Genomic DNA, 20,901 nt, shown 5'->3' on the forward strand with positions numbered 1-20,901 from the left:
GCCCCTCCGGCCGCCTCGCCCGGACAAAGAGAAGCGGTGGCGCGGGCGGCGGCGAAGACCGGGCCTCGGAGAGCGCCGTGCAGCCCGCGCACCCCGCGCGCCTCGCCGGCGAGGTGCGGGCGGCGTTGACAGCGGCCGGGCGGCGAGCGGGCCCGCGCGGGAGGGCGGCGCGGGGCGGAGAGGCGCGCACCACCTCCCGGCCTCCCCGAGACGCACACGCCGGGACCCGAGCCCCGCGCCCTGCAGCCCTGCCGGGGAGCCGCAGCGCCCTCTGCCGGCCGCGGGGCCGCCGTGCAAGCGCCGTCCCGCTCCGGCTCCGGCGGTGGGATTCCTGGTGCACGAGGAGCCCGAAGATGACCTGTGGAAAGGTTTGCGGAAAAGGCACACGTTTCTTTCTAGAACCAGGTTTATTTCTGTGTTTAATAAGCACCAAATGTGCCTAACACCGGTCGAGGGGTTCTAGAGGACCTCTTAGGAATAAGTATATTAATTTATGTCTCAAAGAAGTGCTCCCGGCTTCCCTAAGCAGTGCACGTGGAAGGTAAGTGAGATCAGAGAACTTCCGCTGCCTCCGGTTCAAATGTCAATGGAATAAGCTTTTGCCGTTATAAAAATGAAATGTGGGTGCTGGTCCTCGCACTATTTAGGTGGGGTTTTTTTAAGGGCGGTGGGGAGGTCTTTTTCCAAAGTACCATGTTAAGCAATATTTTACAGCAGTTAATTTTTGAATCATTACTGGACTACTTAGAGAAGGGAAATCACACCACTGTCTTTTAAAAATATTCTAACAGCTCTCCCTTCTCCTCTGGAAGAATCTAGGGCAGATTTCAAGCTTTTCCTGTCACTTTCAGCTGTTAATAAACAGTCTGATCCTCTGGTATTAAAAAGTCCAGTCCAGTCCAAGTCAAAACTTCCGTCTCATTCCACCTAAGCCTACCCCACTCCCCTCTCACCACCCACCAGCTCCCAGCAGGACCCAAGCTCAGAAGCCTGCATGGGAAGGGAAAGGCCTTTTCCTGCCTTGTTCTACATCCCGGGCTAACTCTGTGCAGACTGGCTCATCCAGAATGGCACGGTGGGGAGCTTGCCCAGCACCAGGCTTCCGAGTCAGCTTCTCCACTGGTGGTGCATCTCTGCAGGCGTCACGTGCCCTGGCAGGCAGACCCAGCCGCCTTCCACCCTGTCCATCCAGGTCACGGCCACAGCAGCACGGACTCCCCGTTCCCCGGTCACAGGTAGCTCTGACCAGCCTTGCTCGTCAAAGCTTGTCTCGTAGGAGTTAGGAGGCTCTGGGTTCATGTATGTCCCCAAACTCTGGGTGATCCATGCCAAGCTCTCCAAGTAGTTCTCCAGAAGCCTTTCTTTGGATGAAGGGGCTGGTCCTGCCCCCTCTCCCTCACAGCACCCTGTAATTCTTGCTACCAGCCTCCTCCCTGATCACTCTCCTCTGCCCAAACCCTTACTCATCAAATCCTACAAAGATGGCCCAATGCCTCTATTTAAAATGTGAAGACACCTCTCTCTGTGGTGGCCATGACGTGTCTTCTCAATTCTCGAGAGGATAACTAACTGATGGCCTCCAGCCGTCACATCTTCGGATCCACCACGGTGCTCACACCCAGGTCACACATCCCCCCAGCTGTTCCCTGCCCATGGCTGAGCACGGTGGCAGTACTGGGACTGAGCCATTTCGCAGGACCCATTTACTGGGCAGCCTTTGTTCTGAAAGTTCCCATTGTCCTGACAAGACCTTCTCAGAACTGGCCCCAGTCTGTAAATGTGCAATATCTGGTCATTTTTATTCAATCTGACAACATCCACCTTTTCATCTGTAAATATACCTCATTTAATTACTTAGTAATTATTATGTAACTATATCCATTACTTGTGTAATTGAACCTACTTCTGCCATATATCTGTGAGCTTTCTACTGGTCCTGCTTTTTTTGGGATATTTTCTGCCTCCCTTAGATGACTGAGGGAAAATTTCCATTGTTTTATATTTCCCGTTACAGAAATTATACATTCTGTATTTTCTTCCAGTAATTATTCTTAAACTTCTAACATGTGTAGGTAACTGGAAAGTCTAAGTTTTTACATCTCTGTGCTTCTCCTGAACAATGAAGGACTTTTGAGCACTTAAACTTCAATTGTCCCCTGCCCATCTTACGTGACATCATGCAAAACTTTACTTGATTTTTTTCCTCTGCAAATTAGACAGTGTTATTATTATTTTATAGTCAATGTTTGCTTACCATTCCTTCTTGAATCTCAGATCTTCCTTCTGGAATCAATATCCTTCTTTCTGGAATACATCATCAAAAATTCCTTTGTGAATGCTTTTTGGTGATAAACACTCTCCAGTTTGGTTTCCTAAAGATGTCCTTATGTCATTTCCATCTTTGCACGATAGTTACCAGGTCTACAGTTCTAGGTTAACAATTACTGTCTCTTTGGGCTTCTGTTGCTGCTGCTGTGACGTCAGCTGCCAGTTTTAGTTGTTATCCCTTCAGGAGCGACCCATCTCCTCTGTCTGCTTTTACCATCTTCTCATCGTCTTTGTTGTTTTGCAGTTTGCTTCTCTATGTCTAGGTGTGGATTTCATTTTATTTCTCTTTTTTGTGGTTTATTGTGCTTCCTGCATCTAAGAATTCTTGTCTTCTACCAATTTTAGAAAATTCTCCAACACTATCTTCTACTATTGTTTTCTCCCATTCTGTCCTTCTGAATTCCAATCAAATGCGTATTATACTTTCTTATTCTATCCTATGTCTCACTCTGTTTTGTTTATTTTCCATTTCCTGTTTTCTCTCTCTCTCTCCCCCCCCCCCATCTCTCTCTCTCTCTGTCTCTCTCTCTCCTGCCAGGTCTTTTTGAAGGACCTTTTGTGGAATGCATCTCAGACATGTCCTTTGGAGATGAAAGGGAGAATCTCTTTATCCACTAACTTCCATTTCCTATTGGTCAATGGTGGTGCCATAAGTCGTAACTCACCCACCCTTCCAGAGCATACAGGTGTGAGCAATGAGGAGTTCCCACAGGTATTCCATGTTATGACATCAGATGTTTCTTCAGGGAAGAGAACAAGAGATCCCCAGGACGGAATCAAAGTGAGGTTCTGTCTGGTTCTACCGAAGAGAAGCTGGTCTAAGCCTCTTGAAATTGGTTGCTGCAGCAGCGGCTGGAGCAAATGGTGGGACCAGGGGGATTTACAGAGGTCCACATGCGGTGGCCAGCACAGATACTGATTGCATGTTTTACTGCAGTTTTAAGTGTTTGAGTCAGAAGTTACTGTTTTCTTAGAATGACCAGTCCTCCCATAAGGGAGAATAATCACACTGGTCTCTGTGCATGTGCCTGTGGAGTGGACTGGAGAAATCTCACGATATGAAGAGAAAAGCACCAAGTATGTCAGAAATCAGAAGGTGTGACGTTGGCCGTGTAATCTAAGCAGGTCACTGAGCTTCTGTGAGCCCTGGTTTCTCCATCTATAAGGGGGGATAATAACAAATGCACTACTTACCTTATAGGACAGGAATCAAAGTGGTAACAAATATAAAACCATTTTATAAGCTGCAAAATGCCCTAACAATATAATTTATGATAATTGTAAACATTAAGGCTTATTTTGGTGTCCTGGCTACTCTCTGCACCCCAGGCCCCAAGCCAAAACTATACCAAGTTCTGGGCTTTTGGTAAGAAAAAAATCGATGTGAGATAAATGCTTGAGAGAAGGAAAGAAAACAATAAAGCAGCTATGATGGCAGTTTTTAAAATGAAGCAGATATGTTGCAGTGGTATGCTTTGTCACCTAAAATGTAACTAGGGGCAGGGATGTGGAAAAACTGGACCCTTGTGCACTATTGGTGGGGATGTAAAATGGGGTAGCTGCTATAGAAAACATATGGCAGCTCCTCAAAAAAAAAAAATAGAATTACAATATGATTTAGCAGCTGTACTTCTAGATATATACCCAAAGAATAGAAAGCAGAGACTCAAAGAGATATCTGTACGCCCCTGTTCATAGGAACAGTATTCACAATAGCAAAAAGGTGGCAACAGCCCAAGTATCCACTGACAGATAAATGGATAAACAAAATGTGGTAGGTACATATAACGGTATGTTATTCAGCTTTAAAAAGAGGAAATTCTGATAAATATAACAACATGGATACACACTACTATATATACAATAGATGATCAACAAGGACCTACTGTAGAGCACAGGGAACTCTACCCAATATTCTGTAATAACCTATATGGGAAAAGAATCTGAAAAAGAATATATATATATAACTGAATCACTTTGCTGAACTCCTGAGACTAACACAACATTGTTAATCAACTATACTCCAAAATAAAATAAAAATTAAATTTAAAAAAATGCAACAACATGGATGAACCCTGAGGACAATATGCTAAGTGAAATAAGCCAGACACAAAAGGACAAATATTATAAGAATCCACTTATATGAGGTACCTAGAGCAGTCAGATTCATCAAGACAGAAAGTAGAGTGCTGGTTGGCATTTCCCTGGTGGCGCAGTGGTTAAGAATCCGCCTGCCAGGGCAGGGGACACGGGTTCGAGCCCTGGTCTGGGAAGATCCCACATGCTGCAAGCAACTAAGCCCGTGCACCACAACTACTGAGCCTGAGCTCTAGAGCCCGCGAGCCACAACTACTGAGCCCACGTGCCACAGCTAATGAAGCCCACGCGCCTAGAGCCCGTGCTCCACAACAAGAGAAGCCACCGCAGTGAGAAGCCCACGCACCGCAACAAAGAGTAGCCCCCGCTCGCCGCAACTAGAGAAAGCCCACGTGCAGCAACAAAGACCCAATGCAGCCTAAATAAATAAATAAAATTAATTAATTTTTTTAAAAAAAGAAAGAAAGTAGAATGGTGGTTGCCGGGGCTGGAGGAGGGGAGGATGAGAAGTTATTGTTTAACGGGGACAGAGTTTCAGTTTTGCAAGATGGAAAGAGCTCTGGAGAGGGATGGTGGTGACGGCTGCACAACGATGGGAATATATGCCTCGGAACTGTACACTTAAAATGGTTAAGGTGGCAGATTTTATGTTATGTATATTTTACCACAATTTGTAACAAATGTAACCAACAATCAAAATAATACAGGAAGCAAAGGATGGTTTTCATAACAACTACAGCCTCTGCCTCAAGGATCAGTGGGATCCTCCCTGCCTCCTTCCCGGGCCAGGTGACCCAAGACTGCCAGGCTCTGGGGCCTGTCCTGTGTAAGGCTCGGGTGGCACGTGTGGATGTTCCCCAGCCAGTGACAGGGAGCCACACCTCCCCAGTCTGAACACCGCCCGGCTTCCAGGCGAGTGGACCACACAAAGCCCGAAAGCATGTTTCTCCTAAGCCCTGGGCCCCGCATAAGAGGCTCCGGAATCCCAGCTACTCCTCATCCCTCTACTGCGGCTCTGGGCCCGCCAGCCTGGCTTCGGGGAGAATGGAAAGCCTTTCACCCAGAGCAGGGAAAGCAGAGCTGGAAGACGAGAGGACCAAAGGCAGACTTCTCAGGCTTCTGACAGTGTCGCTGGGAGCTGGACTTAGCTGTCCGTCTTTCTTTCCTCAACATGTTCATTGAACACTGGCTTCAGTTATTAAATACTGTCAGCACCACCTCCAATGTAGATTACACAGTTGGTTCCCATTCTTGAAACCTGGCTCTAATGTCCAAGAGTTTAAAGATCTTTTTTTCTCCTGAAGTTTGATTACGGTTTAGAGTACTGTAGTTAATAGCCTGAAAGACCCTGGTACAAACTGGGTCGGCTGGGTTTTGCCTCACATATGCACACTGTCTTTCCCTGTTTGCCCTGAAGGTCAGTCTTTCCTCCAATTTGAGGCTGCTCAAATGATACAAGTGGTACAAAAATCATAATTTCTGTCCCTAGACCTCAGATAAATTCCCCCAGGCAATTATATTTGACGTGGCTGAAACATCAGTAGAATAAAAATGGCTGCAATCCTCTTGAAGCTACTTGAATTTTAATGCATTTTGACTCTCTTGACAATGTGACATTAATTTAGGGCTATAACTAAAATACTGCATATTGAAAGACATGTTCTTTGCTTCCCTTTGCTTATTTTGTGTACTTACAGTGAAATAAGCTTCAGTTATTATGGCAAAGCCTATTGAAAAATGTATACATAGATTTTAACACAATCTATAGCATACAAAGAATCTTCTTCAGGAGACCTGATATAGTCAAACCAGTTTTCCTAACATCCCAGATTCCCTAATTGTTATTTTATGCTATAGTGTCTAAAAACCAAATCACAGAAGACGTTGCAAGAGGCTTTTTTTAGGAGAATGGAAATCCCCTAGCATTTTACCTAGGATCTCAGAAAGTCATTTCTCTGGAGAGCAGTGAATACTGACCAAAAAAATCAGACATGGTTATAAAATTTGCACAGTACTGGTACACAAAGTACTTATATTCCTCCAGGCCTCCCATATCTTGACCAGTTTGCTCCAAGAAAGGTCTTTTCCTCTTTCACTAGGTGTTCATTCCTCCACAGGTGCTTACTGGGCACCTACTTCACCCCAGCGCAGTGTGAGGTCCCTCCTCTCAGGGAATTTACATTCTGGGTAATGACAGCTGGTGCGAGGACTGCGGAAGAAATAAATGGGACAACACGATGGAAACTTGGAGGGGGTGGGTCTCGACTTTGGACATGAGAGTGTCCTCCACTGGTACTGTGTATGCCTGGCTGTGCCTCCGGTCGCAGGGCTCAGAGGGAAGGAAAGTAACAAAGTGCCCAGGTAGAAAAGAACTTCTAACTACATCTTTGTGTTCATAACTTTTTTTCTAATTTTAACAACTAATTTTGAGGTGTTTTTTTTTTTTTAATTTCAGGGGTTTTTTTAGCTTTTATTTTCCCAAAATTGAATTATTGGGTTAGAGAATATTAACTAATGACTACATATATATATCACAAATTATATATGTGTGTATGTGTATATATTGTATACAGGTGTTTGTATATACTTATATCAAATATTTGTGTGGCATATATATATCATATATGCCACACAACATACATACATACACATAAATAGAGAGAGATCCAAATAAAAAAGCCTGCACCAGTTTATACTCCTATCATGAATGTACAAGAAAAGCTATTTCACATTTCTTTTAATCTCCTTTAAAATGCTTGCAAATTTGATAAATGTAAATAGTATCCAAGTTCTTTCATTTTTCTTTATCATGTTTTTAAATATAATATTGGAAAATACAGAAGAATATGTGACATGTACATATGTTACAGAACAAAATAACACAGGTGAACCCATAACTCAGCCAATAACTTGCATCCATCCTGAATAACTCCTCTATCCTCTTGCCTCTTTCTCACTCCATCCCCAGAAGAACCTGTATCCTGTATTTTATGCCCATTATTCTCTTATCTTTCTTTTAAAATAACTTTATCATATATGTACATATAACTGAATAATGTATTAGTGAATTTGGTTTTTTAGCCTTATAAAAATGATATCATACCTAATGGAGTTCTGCAACTTGCTAGTTCACTCAACATTATGTTTCTAAGATTCACCTATGTTATGGCACATAATTTAAGTTCATTTGTTTTTTCACTGCTATATAATATCCATCATTTTCCTGTTGGGTTGTTTTCAGGGTTTTTTTAAATTATAAATCCATATGAACATCTCATAAAAATCATCTTGTGTATCAAAAAGCATTCAAGGGCTTCCCTGGTGGCGCAGTGGTTGAGAGTCCGCCTGCCGATGCAGGGGACGCGGGTTCGTGCCCCGGTCCGGGAAGATCCCACATGCCGCGGAGCGGCTGGGCCCGTGAGCCATGGCCGCTGAGCCTGCGCGTCCGGAGCCTGTGCTCCGCAACGGGAGAGGCCACAACAGTGAGAGGCCCGCGTACCACAAAAAAAAAAAGCATTCAATATAATGCTAAATAGTTTTGCAATGTACCAACGGAAACATCAGCTGTACCAATGTACATTTCCACCAGCAATATATACCATTTATCCTCATTCTCTCCAACACTTGACATGGTCAGACTTCTTCACTGTTGGCAAGCAATTGTTGTGGGTATAAAATAACATCTTGCTGTGGTCTGACTTGATATTGCCCTGATTACTAATGAAATAGAACATGTCTTCTCATGGTTATGTGCCATACATATTTTCTCTTCTGTGAAATACCAGTCCACCTCTTTTGCATATTTTTTCATTTCTATTCAGTGATTTATCTTATAGATTTATAGAAGTTCATAGCATATTCTGGATTCTAATTCTTTGTTGATTGTATATATTACAAATATGTTCTCCCAGCGAATGACTTAATTTACATTTACATTATGGTATTTTTTGAAGAAGTCTTAATTTTAAAATAGTCAAGGAACTTCCCTGGCAGCACAGGGCTACAAAGTTGTAAGTCTTTATATCAGCTAGAGCAAGTTCTTCTACCTTATGCTTCTTGACTCTTTAGAACAAACCTGTCAATTTTTTTTAAATTAATTTATTTATATTTGGCTGTGTTGGGTCTTCGTTTCTGTGCGAGGGCTTTCTCTAGTTGCGGCGAGTGGGGGCCGCTCTTCATCGCGGTGCGCGGGCCTCTCACTGTCGCGGCCTCTCTTGTTGCGGAGCACAGGCTCCAGACGCGCAGGCTCAGTAGTTGTGGCACACGGGCCTAGTTGCTCCGCGGCACGTGGGATCTTCCCAGACCAGGGCTCGAACCCGTGTCCCCTGCATTGGCAGGCAGATTCTCAACCACTGCGCCACCAGGGCAGCCCGAACCTGTCAATTTTAATGAAGATTCCATTCAGATTTTCTTTGGAATTTGGAGAGAATAAACAACTTCATGATACTGAGTATTCCTTTCCAAAAACATGAATATTATTCCATTTTCTTGGGCGTTCTTCAATGTCCTCCAATAAGACCTTATGATATTCTGCATATAGATCTTGCACATCTTTTGTTAAAAGTATTCCTAGTGTAGCAGGTTGCCAGTTGTCTCCAAAAATCCATCCATCTCTTCCTGGGCACACAGCCACCCAAAGAGATTCTACTCACCCCAGGAGTGATGGTACAGCCTCCAGGTAGCGCCTACTGAAAGACTCAGTGCTTTCCCTGGACTCAGCTTTTCCTCGCCTGTGCTGACCATGACACTCATGTGGAAGTGGCCCGGTTCTGATGATTCAGACGAGTACAGGACTCTCGGGAATGACCTAGCAACAAAGTGAAAGGAACCCAGATCTCTGGGCGGCCTGTTGAAGCAGAGCTGTCTGCCAGCCTAGACCAACCACACTAGAAACGTCTCTTTTATTTAAGCCATGCTATTCAGGGGGTCGTTATGTTATGCTATGTTTTTTACACACTGTTAGATTCTGTTTAGTAATGTTTTACCTGGAATTTTTATATCTACGCTTAGGAGTGAGATTGAACTGCAGTTTTCCTTATTCTTGTGTTCTTTCCTTGTTTTGATGCCCTAAAGTGCATTAAGAATATTTCCACCCTTTCAGTCCTCTGGAGGAATTTACATAAGATGAAATAATTTGTTTCTAGAAAATTTAATTGAACTCATCCGTAAAACCATCTGGATTTCATGTAGTTCTTGTTGGGAAGAATTTTTACTGTGAGTGATTTCATTTTAACACTTTCTTTATAAATAAGTAATGAGTGCTACCTCAATGCAGTTTTAATTTCCGTTTTATATTACTAATAGAGTTGCTCATCTTTCCATATGTCTATGAATTGTGGGTTTCCTATTTTGTGGGTTGCCAGTTTATTTCTTTTTCCCATTGTGATCATTTAGATTAATTCAGCTTCCCCTCCCAGTGTGGATGGAGTACCATTCTCCACCCCAATGGTGTTGGGCTTGGCCATATGACTTGCTTTGGCCAATAGAGCAATAGCAGACATGACACAAGCAAAAGGCTTTAATTATGCTTGCTCAGATTGGTGTATCTCTTGCACTAGTGCTGTCACCATGACAACCAGCCCTGGGTGATCAGTGCCCTTACAGTGATGAGCACACTTGGAACAGACCTGTACCCAAACTGCATCCTGGAGCCAAGCCCAGCAAACTTGGAGCCTGAAGAAGCAGAGTCACCCAGCTCAGTACAACCTAAGTCAGCCAAATAGCAGACTTGCGTGAGAATAAATGCTGTTGTTAAAAGCCAGTGAGTTTTACGGGGACTTGTTATGCAGTAATATTGTAATAATAGCTGACTAACACATCTATTTATCTATCAGGGTGTTAGAGAATTTCTTATCATTTTTTGTAATCATTAGCTTATATAATTTTAATAGATAACTTAAATTAATATTCACATAATTTATATAATTATTAGTTTATTGCTGTAACTATCCCCCCGCCCCGCTAGAGTTTGCCTTGTATTTTGATGGTGTTTCTTAATTTTACACATAGGGAAATTTTACTCATTTTTAGTTAAGTTTGTACATTTTTTCCCCCTGTTGCTCTTCTATTCCTTTTGAACCTAAACAGTCTTTCCCAATTCTGAGATTTAATAAATAATCAATTCCATTTTGTTTTATAAAACTTTAAAAGTGTGTAATTCTCTAATCTCTCTGGAATAAGAGAGGTGTATTGATCATTCCTAGATCCTCTTATTTTTTTTCCTGAGTTCAGTGTGATATATCTGGGACCCCTAAAAATTAATCCCAATTCTAATTGGAAAAATGTTTAAATTGAAAACTCATTAAGATTATATAATAGTCACCCTTTTAGCTAACAGCTTTGTTTTTGCTTTAAATTTTTAATTAAATTGGCATACCAATTTAACTATCCCAATTACTTTGTGTTTAACCAAGCTGAAATTACACTTTCATTTGCTGTCCAATTCCTCTAGAGAATTCAAATTCACCACAATCTTTTAGTAACCCACAGCTCTGTTCCTTATTAACCAAAATAATTCAATTCCTCACAAAATTTTTTACTATTTTTTCCTAGATTATCTTACAATCCTCTTATCTATACAAGTTGAAATTGAAGGAGGCATACTGCACTGTTAGAAGGACTAGAAAAACGCTGTGTGACTAGCATCACTGTATTGAAGGTATCCTGCTGTGAGTGAAGGTGTGTCCCTCGGTGGCGCCTTCCCGGATTCTCTGAGGGGAATTTGCTGCTGTTCTCTCTGTGGTCCCGTAGCACAGTATGTATGGGATTTGCATTGCAACGTACTTTTGTTTACATGTCTGTTCACCCCATTTGACTGTGAGTCCCCCATTGGCAGTTACTCATTTCTAGTCGTCTAGCACCCATCTTGGTACTTGGCTCATAGAAGATGCTCAGTACCTATTGCTTGATTGATCGACTGATTGGAAGGTTGCACTGGGTGATAGTAAAGTGATGGTGGGCAGCCTATTTGGGTAGCTTCCTTTCTCTTTCCTTTCTGTGAGACCACGACCAATATATAATTCATTTAAACTCTTATACCAGGTCATTCTTTTATATCTCCCACTCTAGGTAGTTATTGGAGTGCCCGAAGACCACACAGGAGATAGGAAAGTGGGGATTAAAAACTTCTCCCCAGTTTCTATAACTAAGTTATTCTAGCACCATGATATATTGGAAGGAGCACTGAACTAGGGGTAGGGAGACTTAGGGTCCAAGTCCAGCTCTTCCTCTTAATACCCAGCTTAGAACAGGTCACTTCATTCCCCGGGGCTGCAATTTTGCCATCTGCAAACTGAAATGTGCCACTGCATTGCACAATCTGTTAGGTCCTTAGGACTTTAGTTCTGTACAGAACTACTCAGGATGAGTCATTCATCAGGCAGCCACACTGCATAGTGGAAGGACATGGGGCTTTGGAGTCAGCTGGTTGGGGCATTGCATCCAGACTGTCAGTTACTAGATTAACAACCTTGGGCAAGTTATGTAGCTTCACTGGTGCTCAGTTTTCTGTGGGACGTATAATACCTCTCTTGCAAAGCTGCTGTGAAATTTAAATGAGGTGAGGCAGATGAAGCCTGTGGCGCTGCACTTAGACTGCAGTAGAGTCTAGACAGGAGCCTTAGTTGTGTTCGTCACACCCCTGTCCTTGCACACAGAGGAAGCTCATCTTTCACCTTTCACTGATGCTCACATACACTGCACACACACGTGCACACAGACACACACACACACACACACACACACACACACACACACGGTGGAGTAGTTAAAGACAGCAGAAGTCCAATTTTAATGACTTTTTTCCCCATGGTTCTGGTACCATCATTGCCAAAAGGAGAGGCTATCTTACAGGCAGTGATTTAATGGTTAAATGTTAAATTCTTGATGTCTTACAATCATTAAATAAATAGTCCCTAGGTAATTCCCCCTGTGTCCAATAAAATGAAAAATCACCAGATATATGGAACTTGGAAACTGGAGTTATTAGGTTCTTTAAATCCTGGACAAAGATACCATTAAAGTGTGAGTCCCTTCCAATAACTTTTTAATTATAAAGAATATTTCATACACAGTAAGCAACATTACAAGATGGAGCAATAAAACAGTATTGCCAACAGTTCCAAATGTTATGTTTCTGCTGTACTTTACATCTTAGGTCTGGATACTAAGGTTTGTGATTGCTTGTTTTGAAACAAAACCCATCTACCTACAAGGCAATTCACTTTGGAATCGGTTACTCAAAGTTGCAGCAGGCTTCAAAGCCCAGAGGGAGAACACTGATGATTCAACTATCCCCTGAAACTGGGTTTTGAAATTCATGATTTGGGAGCGCTCTCTTCTCTGACTTTGAGGGAGCGCTAACACCTGGTCTGCCCAGCAGAGGGCAACAGGACCCGAGGAAAAGCAGCAAGAGTATCAGCAGGGTTTTAAACTCAGGCTCCCCAGGAGGGGCCACCCAAGGCCAGGGCCAAGGAGGATGACACTCCTCCCGGCCAGGAGGAGCACCAGGGCCAGTGCAGAATGGAAAGAGGGGTGCCTTGTCCAAAAGCACCTCAAGCCCACTCCCCTGGACTGCTCTTGCCTGGAGACTGTGGGGACGCCCCCGTCCATTCACGCACAGCTCTTTAGATGTCACCTTCTCAAGGAGACCCTTCCCAGCTAAAACAGCATCCCCATCCCCCTCTAAGTGGGACCTGACCCTGTAACCAGCTTTATTTTTCCTCCAAGCACTTACCGCCAACACCTGATGTATTATATCAGTCTGCACTTACTAGAATGTCCACGGGAGCAGGAATTTTCTAGAGTTTTCGGTCCATGACTGTATCCCCAGCTTCTGGAACGGTGCCCAGAATGTGTAAACACTGGACTGTTGAAATGAGGATATGTCTTGACAACCACTGATGAGACAAAAATAAAAACCAAAGAATATCAGTGCGGCAGGGGTCCGAGTTGCAGTTCGTCCCCGCTTGGGGGCCACAGTGGAACTCAGCGCCCAGTACCTCCAGGGAGAAGCTGCACAGGGACCTGGAGATGGAGCACGTGGAAGTGGGGGACACGACTCCCAACTGTTGCGCGTCCAGCCTCCGCGTCCTTGTGGTGTCGGCCAAGTTCAAGGGGAAGCCGCTGCTTCAGAGACACCGGCTTGTGAACACTTGCCCAGCAGAAGAGCTCCTGCACATCCATGCCTTTGAGCAGAAAACCCTGACCCCGGCGCAGTGGGCCCGTGAGCAGCAGAAATAAGGGACCCAGACCTGCACACCTATTAAATTATGGATCAGGGCCAAAAAAAAAAAGAGGAAAACAAAACAAAAGAATAACCAGGGCAAGGCCTGCAGGGCATACCTGTCAGATCAGCAGATGGGATGGGAAAGACTATCCCTTTACCTGTATGCAGATTTGCTCTGAAAGCAGAACGCCAACTGTGCATAGAACCATCATATTTTCCCATCACCTAATCTGTGATACTTTTACAACGTCCTTGGAGAGTGACTGCTTCACTCCTTTTACAGGTGAAATAAATAAAGCCCAGAGAAGTACAGAATCTTACACAAGATTCCAGAGTCACACAGCTCCCGTGGCAGAGGCAAATCAAGAAGACCGGAACTCAAGCAAGACTGACGTCTATCCTCCTGCTCTTTCTGAAGTCACGCTGTTCCAGACGTGGGGTCTGCAGTCTGACCTTTCCATTCTATCCCAGGGTCAGGAAGATAAACTTAGTGGCCCAGCGCCTTGGGAACTGATTCAGCTTGTCTGCAGACACCAGTCAGCTTTGCCTTGGATTCAGTTCATTGTCAACGTATCAATAATTCTTTTCTTAAAAAATAAATTTATTTATTTTTATTTATTATTTTTGGCTGTGTTGGGTCTTCGTTGCTGTGCGCAGGCTTCCTCTAGTTGTGGTGAGCAGGGTCTACTCTTCGTTGCGGTGTGTGGGCTTCTCATTGCGGTGGCTTCTCTTGTTGTGGAGCACGGGCTCCAGAGTGCGTGGGCTTCAGTAGATGCAGCGGGTGGGCTCAGTAGTTGTGGCCCATGGGCTCTTGAGCGCAGGCTCAGTAGTTGTGGCTCACAGGCTTAGTTGCTCCGTGGCATGTGGGATCTTCCCAGACCAGGGCTCCAACCTGTGTCCCCTGCATTGGCAGGTGGATTCTTAACCGCTGCGCCACCAGGGAAGCCCAATAATTCTTTATTAATAAGTCCAAGCATATGACATTTCTGAGCAATTGCATATCAATATCAAGGGAAAAGATAGGGAGTGCATGGTGTGTTGTGAAATATTGCAATAGACAGGCATATTACAAGTTATGTGATTCTAAGCGTTGCTTCATAAATGATCCTTGATCTCTGGCTTCTGTAGAGTTCATGATCTGGCCCTGAGCTGGCACTCATTCCAGACCACATACTGTAGCTAACTAGCCACAACTATGTTGCACACGAGGCTTTCCTTTGTGGTGAACTTTAATATTCAGCTGGAGAAGAGACACTCTTATTCCTTTAATTGTGTTTTTCTAATTGAATTGCAAATTGTAATTGTTTCTTCCTCTTGAAAGATCTTAGGTTTCATCATTGAGTTCCTATGCTCACATATCATCTTAACTATTTTTAAGACTTTGGCATGACTAAATAACCAAATAGACCTTGCCCCATAGATAACTTCTGGATAAATATAAAATTTCCTCTTTGACAATAATCTTCTCACAACGTGACTCTCTTAACAGTGTCTGATGTATAATTATTACAAAAGGGACAAGAATAATACGTCAGTGTAAATAGACAAAATGACATGTATTGTACCCATATCTATGAACCACTATATTTCTCCTTTCCTGATCTTTAAAATGAAAGAAGTTCCATTTGACTCTGCTCTACTTAAAGGAAGATTATGAAGATTAATTGAACACTCTTGGAAAAAACAAAAATATTATAGAATAAATTTTGGCAAGCAAAGTTACCAAGTTAATAATAAATTTTTTTACAACATAGCTATCTCATAACAGTTTGATAAAGATGATGAGATTCGTAGAGCACAGAATTTTAAAACTGGAGGAGATTCCAAAGGTTATCTGGCTCAAATTCATTTTACAGAGGAATAAACAAAAATGTGCAGAAATAGCAAATCTGACACTGTTTTAAAGTTTTCCTTTGATAGACTAAGATTATATAATAAGTTATGTTTAGAGAGGGAATGAAACTTCCTATTTAACTCTAGCATACAGCACAATAGTGAGGCACTAGCATCTCTTTGAGGGGCTCTGGACTATTTACAGCAGCTTCTTTATTCTTCATACATCAGGTTTCCCAGATCCTGATAAATTTTTAATTGTCAGTGTCCTTCTCAAAATGACTAAACTTAGATCCTCAATCCTATTCTCACCATTATAGGGAACTGTGGGGTTGGTACCACCTTGAAACCCAGATGGATCTAATTAATGCAAACCAAAATCACGTCCATTTTTGGAACACCCGCCTAAGCTAAAACCGCTACCTAGGCTTCTCCTATGAAACTGATTTAAACTGGGGCACAGCTGTTCTTTTTGTCTGCTTGGGAGCCATCTCTCCTGCTTCTGCAACAGCACCCCACGTTTGCTTTGGGGAGTTACCACTCTAACCATCTGAGAGAATCTTGGAGGGACTGTCAATACAGATGGCCTGCCCTCCCCTGCCCAAGAGGTGGGTATGTGAGTCAAGCTAGACCAACCAGCTGCCCTCTCTCCAGGCAAAGATCTTGACTCAGAAGGAGCTACGAAGAACGGGGCGGGGGGGGGGGGGCAAGGCAGGACCTGACTGGTTTGAGTGGGTGTGCTGCTGAAAAGATACTGTCCATCTGTCAGTCACTTCTAGTTTCCTAGATCCTCAAAGTTATTCTGGTTTGGGAGCTTCCAGGTCTTGATTCTTCAGCCTTTCCTTCGATTCTATGAGTACCCCCTGCAACTTTTGTTAAAACAAAGTCAGTTTCTGTTGCTATTAACCAAAATCTCTACCTAGTACACCTGGCCTCCAGGCTATTTTCCGGTTTGTTTCCTTGTGTGTTTTCTGCCCCTCATCCTCTTCTGTCAGAGATGGAAGCTTGTCTGCCCTGTTCATTGCTGGATCTCCAGAACAGAGAATTATGTCCGTAACATGGGAAACTCTCAAGAAATATATGTTGGTTGGGCTTCCCTGGTGGCGCAGTGGTTGAGAATCTGCCTGCCAATGCAGGGGACACGGGTTCGAGCCCTGGTCTGGGAAGATCCCACATGCCGCGGAGCAACTAGGCCCGTGAGCCACAACTACTGAGCCTGCGCGTCTGGAGCCTGTGCTCCGCAACAAGAGAGGCTGCGACAGTGAGAGGTCCGCGCACTGCAATGAAGAGTAGCCCCCGCTCGCCGCAACTAGAGAAAGCCCTCGCACAGAAACGAAGACCCAACACACCCAAAAATAAATAAATAAATTTTAAAAAAAGAAATATATGTTGGATAAGTGACTGATAGACAATTCCCTAAATAATCCAGTTGTCAAATCTGAGTACCTTGGGATGATAAACTGAAAAAAAAAAAGTTTTGTTGCTGTTGTTTTTGTTTTTAATTTTTTGGCTGAGTGGCACGTGGGATCTTATTTCTGCGACCAGGTGTTGAACCCGCACCCGCCGCAGTGGAAGTGCAGAGTCTTAACCGGTGGACCGCTAGGGAATCCCCAAGGGTTTTTTTTCTTTTTTCTTTTTTTAATAAAGGTCTATTACTTTATTAACCTGAGCTCATAAAAGAAATGAGGAAAAATGTCTGTAAGAGAGTACGTAAGACCTGATCCTCACTAACTCAATGCAAGTCCTGTTTTCTGCCAAATTAGCCTCAGAATTGAGCGGCTGGGCAAAGGGTGGCGAGGACCTTGTGACCAAGTGGATGGTTCAACTCCTTCTGCCTCGGGGGAACGGAGCCCCAGGGAAGGACTGCAGCTGCTGTGGCCACAATCACCCCCTCCCCCATCCCCCAGCCCAAAAAGCCAGGGAGAAAAGCAAGCAGCTGAGTGGAAATGATCCACGGAGAAATGGCTCTGCATTTCTGCACTTGCTGTGTGATCCATGATAAATTTCAGGTGGGCCTAAGGCTGGTCTTGGTTTAAAAAGAATGAGGAGGAGCAGCAAGAAAGGGAGGAGTTGTGCCAATGGGATTATTGTGGCCAGTGTTTGCTGCTGAAGGTAATTAGGTGAATACCGAAGCCTTCGGCACAAGAGGATGCTCCCAGACTCGCCACCCCCAGGTAGGATATAAACAAAATTCCAACTATTATTGCTTTGGAGGCCTTTAATAAACATGGAGGGGATATGAAGGAAAGCCCTGTATTACAGAAGAAGTGTCAATTGGTTCTTACGCCTCACAGAGGCCTTAGCAGAGATGCTTCCTAATAATGGCTAATGTGAAATGAGTGTCTGTTGCATGCCAGACCAGATGCTGACTGTGCTAAGTGATTTGCATGCATTTTCTTGTGTGATTGCACAATATTCCGGGGTAGATACTGCTATAATCTCCCATTTACAGATCGGGAAAGTGAAGTTTAGAGAAGCTGACAACTTGCTCAAGGCCACACAGGTACTAAGATTTCAACTGGATAGCAAGGGATGCTAGTCTAGAGAGAGGAAAATGGAATAGGATAAAGGAGAGAGGCCAGGGAGATCCCTGTATCTGCCCCCATTGTGGGTGTGAAAGAGAAATTTCAGGAAAAGATTAGGCAAGGAGAAGACCAGAGGGGAGTGTAAGAGTATTCAGACGGCCCAGTTTTAATGGGGACCTGAGTGTGTCCTGAGCCCTCCCAGGGGGCCACTGCTCAGTTCCCATCCCCCTCCCCCTCTGTACTGTTCCTTCCAAACCATTCCTCGTCCACCCTCACCCAACACCATCTGCAGTCCCTTTGTAGCAACTAATCCAACTGAGAGATTTGCAGGAGTGATTTCCACAGGTGTCTCACTAAAAAATAATGAGAAGTGGTTTTCTCACCCTCCTCTCAGAAAGCAATCGTGGCTTTGAGTCTTGGAAACTTGCATTTATTCTTGACCCAGAGAAGAAAGAACAGGTCTTTTAAGTGCCCTAAGGTTTGCGAAAGAGGAGACGTGACCCCTCCAGCCCCAGGAAGAGTTGGATCCTCTAAAGAGAGGGTCTCAAAACACTGTCCCCTGGCATCCCCAAGACCATTTCAGTGGACAGAAGAGGTCAAAACTACTTTCAAAATAATATGATTTTATTTGCCTTTTTCCCTTTCATTCTTGCACCGGTGTACCTGGAGTTGTACCTAATGTGTGACATCACAACAGACTGGATGCAGAAGCAAATATGAGAATCCAGCTCTCTTCTATCAAGCCAGATATTAAAGTGATTTACAAAAATGTAAAACAAAACAACACAGTTCTTCTCATTAATATTTTTTTGCATTGGAAAATGTCTAAAGCTGACCTTGAGGACAGTTGCATCTTGCCCTAACTTTTTTGCTACAGGAAGAAACAATACTTTGGAGACAAAACAAAACATTTACCTTCAGGAAAAGGATTCTTTTCATTGGTGTCTTCCTCCAAAAAGCCACACAGTTTATGACTAGGTTGCCCTGTTTGCGTGGCTGCTGTTTTGGTTTGCTTTGGTCACTTTTCCTCCCTTCTGAGCCTCCCCAGTCTTTTAATCCAGCTTACTCTGGGACAGAATGAATCACTGAAACACAGGTGTCAGGCCACCAGAGAGCAGCCCTAGTCAACGATTGCCCCCAAAGCGTGACAACTTATTAATCAGTAGGGTTATCAGTACATTTTATCTTCAAGAATCTAAAATATCACTGCCCGTCCATTTCATGGCTGATGGAGACTCCCTGGTATCTGCCTATGCTCTTCAGATAAGAGCTGTTTATGGGCAGGGCCCCTAGCTAATGCAGCCCCACGAGCCGCCACAAGGCCTTGTGAAGCACCTGGCACACAGAGGCACTCAGGAAATGTGGAGTAAATATAGTTGGATTGGACTGCAAAACCCTTGGCCCTGCCAATCCAGGAATAACCAGAGGGACCTGATGGGGTGTGACATATCACCAAGTCAACCAAGCAACCCCAGCTGGTACCCCAATTTCTGCTGGCCCTCCTCATGGACCCCCAGCCAATGCCTTTGCCTATGGGAGCCCCACAACTGCCCTGCCCTACCTTCCTCCCTCCGACCAGACCGTGAGGAGATAGGAGGCCAGAGAGTGGATGGGAGTACCCAGAGAGGCCTCCACCAACATTGACATGGCTCATCCTGGCCTATTTGTATCCAGACCTGAATAGTCCTGCAGTGATTGTCTATCACTTATAAATGTTAATGTGCACATAACCTCTTTACCAAAACATAAAAAAAATCAACTAAAATGTTTCTAATTCTGATCAATATTGAAACTTGAATTTTTAGAGTTATAATCAGTGAGTTATACTCTAAACTATTGAGCATGCTAATTTTTTATTGAATATAATCTATATACTTGTCACATTGATGGTTACGTAGAGTTTTTTTTATACTGATGTACTATTGTTTGCTTAACATTTGCTGTGCATTGGTTACTTGGGTCGCTCCAATTTTTCACTACCAGCAATTGTGCTATGATAAACATATTTGTGCAAACTGCCTTTTTTTCTGTCTTTTAGTGTTCCTTAGACTCTATTTCCACAGGCTATACTCCTAGTAATAAGATTACCAGGGCAAAAGAATGAATGGATACACACACACATATGTATCGCCATGCTGCTTTACAAAAAGATGACAACAAATCATTGGTTTCAATTTGGCAACAATTTTTTAGGCAAGAGTTTTTAAAATCTTACTTTAAAAAGGTTGAGGTCTTAGAATTTAAGGATTGGAATGGAGGACTCTTTATAGGTCATTTTGGCCAGCTCCCCAAAGAGTGCAAAGATGCCCTCGTCATCACAATTCGTTTTGTCACAATCTGTCATGATAGGTAGTGGTTGACGTATAAGAAGAAAATCCAGCCTCACACAAATGTGTAATTGTAATAGGATGAGTATTTCAATAATCTTTTAAAATAAGTGTTGGTATTTTCTTTGATACAACACCAAAAGGCAACCAATGGCTAGTTGCAATGTAAACAGAATCTGAAACTATATCAGTTGAAATGTTCATACTCTGTTACATTAAATTCACTGGTCTATCTTGCACTTCAAATGACACTTTTACTCAGGCATGATTTTATAGCATCATGCATTGGTCAGCTGAAAATTTTTGGTTCACTAGTAATAGGGATCTTTCAAATGTAGACACATTTATTATATAATCAAAAATCACATTGGCCCAGGACCAAATGGCTTCGCTGGAGAATTCTACCAAACATTTAAAGAAGAATTAACACCTAGTATCTCAAACTCTTGCAAAAAGTTGAAAAGGAGAGAACACTTCCTAACTAATTTTACAAGGCCAGCATTATTTTGATAGTAAAATCAGATAAAGATACTATAGCAAAAGAAAACTACAGATTAATATCCCT

The 20,901-nt window shown here is 43.3% G+C and overlaps 1 protein-coding gene and 1 pseudogene across 1 annotated transcript in view; one reads left to right on the forward strand and one right to left on the reverse strand.

Annotated features, from left to right (window-relative positions):
- Positions 1-13,262, reverse strand: part of MTUS2 (microtubule associated scaffold protein 2) — a 507,586-nt gene extending 494,324 nt beyond the window's left edge. Inside the window, exon 1 of the mRNA XM_029210225.1 lies at positions 13,197-13,262. The gene's annotated coding sequence lies outside the window, so the exon portion shown is untranslated. The remainder of the gene's footprint in view (positions 1-13,196) is intronic.
- On the forward strand, positions 13,240-14,242 carry LOC114888096 (annotated as a pseudogene).
- Positions 14,243-20,901: the final 6,659 nt, after the last annotated feature.

The sequence above is a fragment of the Monodon monoceros genome, unplaced genomic scaffold (genome assembly GCF_005190385.1).
Source record: "Monodon monoceros isolate NGI ecotype Baffin Bay Population unplaced genomic scaffold, NGI_Narwhal_1 Super_Scaffold_8, whole genome shotgun sequence".
Classification (NCBI taxonomy): domain Eukaryota; kingdom Metazoa; phylum Chordata; class Mammalia; order Artiodactyla; family Monodontidae; genus Monodon; species Monodon monoceros.